This window comes from Apium graveolens, chromosome 7 (assembly GCF_009905375.1).
Source record: "Apium graveolens cultivar Ventura chromosome 7, ASM990537v1, whole genome shotgun sequence".
Lineage (NCBI taxonomy): Eukaryota > Viridiplantae > Streptophyta > Magnoliopsida > Apiales > Apiaceae > Apium > Apium graveolens.
In genome coordinates, this window is record NC_133653.1 from 71,916,672 (window position 1) to 71,919,173 (window position 2,502).

At 39.7% G+C, this 2,502-nt stretch overlaps 1 non-coding gene across 1 annotated transcript; it reads left to right on the forward strand.

The window, feature by feature from the left end:
- The first annotated feature begins 223 nt into the window (after positions 1 to 223).
- On the forward strand, positions 224 to 330 carry LOC141675553 (small nucleolar RNA R71). The gene has a single exon (XR_012556200.1). It is a non-coding gene; the product is annotated as a small nucleolar RNA R71 (small nucleolar RNA).
- Positions 331 to 2,502: the final 2,172 nt, after the last annotated feature.

Consider the following 2,502-nt stretch of genomic DNA (forward strand, 5'->3'; position numbering starts at 1 on the left):
TGCAATAGTGATGGCTGCATCAACTTCCAGAATACCTGCTACCTTGCCTGACGTCATCCTCTGAGTTGGGTTTTGATGCTCGTTTGCAGCCATTGTCTCTATAAGATTATACGCCTCAGTATAGCTTTTAGCCCATAAGGCGCCTCCAGCTGCTGCATCGAGCATGGGCCGAGATTAGGCCCCCAAACCATTATAAAAACCAGTGATTACCATCCAATCCGGCATTCCATGATGTGGACATTTTCTCAACATTTCCTTGTAGCGTTCCCAAGCCTCGCACATAGATTCTGTAGGTTGCTGCGCAAACTGAGTAAGAGCACTCCTCATAGCAGCAGTCTTTGCCATTGGATAAAACTTCACCAGAAACTTTTGCGCAAGATCTTGCCACGTAGTGATTGACCCAGCTGGTTCAGAATGTAACCAGTCTTTAGCTTTATCCCTCAGTGAGAATGGGAAAAGCCTCAACTTGATAGCCTCATCAGTCACGCCATTATACTTAAAAGTGCTGCAGATCTCGACAAAATTCCTTATGTGCATGTTGGGGTCTTCAGTTGCCGCTCCTCCAAAAGAAACAGAATTCTGCACCATCTGAATAGTGCCCGGCTTGATTTCAAAGGTGTTAGCTTGAATAGCCGGATAAAGGATGCTTGACTGAATGTCATCAATTTTAGGCCGAGAAAAATCCATAAGAGCTGGATCAGCTTGAACAATACGATCTCCCATGTTTACTGGTTCTTTCTGCTCAGTTCCTGAATCCGAATCCTCAAAATCTAACTTCTCCGGAGTATCAAGAACTTCGTCTTTCTCCTCAGCTATATCTAAGGTCCTCTTGCGAGCACGAGAACGAGTTTGCATAAACGCTTGCTAAAGTACCTGAAACACAACCGAAAAGAGTAATTAACTACTACGTCCTAATCACTGAGTCCTAATGACCAATGATGGTAAGTACATAAACTAAACAAATACGCCGAGTCCCCGGCAGCGGCGCCAAAAACTTGTTAGGGCGAAAACACGCACTAATATTCACCCAAGTATACGCGTTCGCAAGTAATATAGAATACTTTCTAGTTCGTTCCCTCAGAGACTCAGACTAATTTATTGTCTAATTTAACTCACTCACCAATGTATGATTACTTCTCAATGTTAAGATAATAACACTTAAAATTGTTGATTAAATATTAACTATAATTAACTACTTAATTAACCACTTAACTAACACTTCAATTTATCAATAATAAAACACTCATGAGATCATAACTTCATTATTACTTCCTTCTATAGCCATTGTTATTACCTTTAGCATGTGACAGTGATGATATTAATCGAATAACACGAAATTGATAAAAGCCAACTTTCATTGTACTAATACCATTCTACCAAGCATCCACAATTAAGATAGAAGTTGAATAGTCATCAATTATGTTGAGTTCCTATATGTCTACAGAAATTGACAACACAACGATTTAAGCACAAGTTATTCCTTTTGATTACATAGGGCAAATAAAACTGTTAGAATTACCCACTAATCATGCACAACGTACATGAACCTATGCTAGCATGGCAAGTTCTAAATCTCAAGATCCACCGTCGCTTCACAAGAAATTAGCACCCTATCTTATATGTTCGCGACGCACATAAGACGAATACGCACAACCAATACTAGATATCATGCAATCATCACACACTAAAGTATTAAACAATTAACTAAAGAATTCCATAATAAATCCGTTGCAACCCCATGATCACGATTAGCCCATAATAGAACTTATCGCCATCATGGGTTCATATGAAATCATGATAAACAACACAAGAAAATAATAACTAAACTAATTATATTAAAACAGAGTACGTCACAAGAGTAAATAAGTCAAAGCAAGAAAACTAGCATCCAACGTTACAACGAAACAAGAATTACAAGAAAATATGCTTCCTCTTCGCTGCAGTGTGCTAAATCGGTCTTCTTCCTTATCTCCTTCGCTTCTTGCGCAAAACACAATCTAAAACATAATCTCCTTCTTTTTCTCTATGAAAACGTCTCAAATCTACTTATATAATAGTCCCATAAAACTCAGATTACATAGAAGTTGGAAGCCAAACAGAAGTAGAAGTCTAAAATAATTCAGCTTTTTCCCCGACCCTGCGCGACCGCTCAGCATTTCTGCGCGGGCGCACAAGGCTGCTGCGCGGCCGCTCAGCATTGTTGCGCGGGCGCGCAGGACCCTACTGGAAAAATTCCAGGTTTGCTCCGTTTCTTCACCGTAATCTGCCCGTTCTTTTCCTCTCTCAATGGTGAACACATGCCAAGGCTTATTCTTGATGATTCCTCCTCTGAAATGCAACTAATACCCCGAAATGCATAAACACTAGAAAAACGCATCAAATACACAAAATACTTGATTTCAAGACACCAATTTAAGCCATTTTAAGACGTCCTAAGTGGTATAAAATGCCACTTATCAATAGGTCTAAGACTGCTAGTCCTTCTAAAGCTAGAAAGGAGAC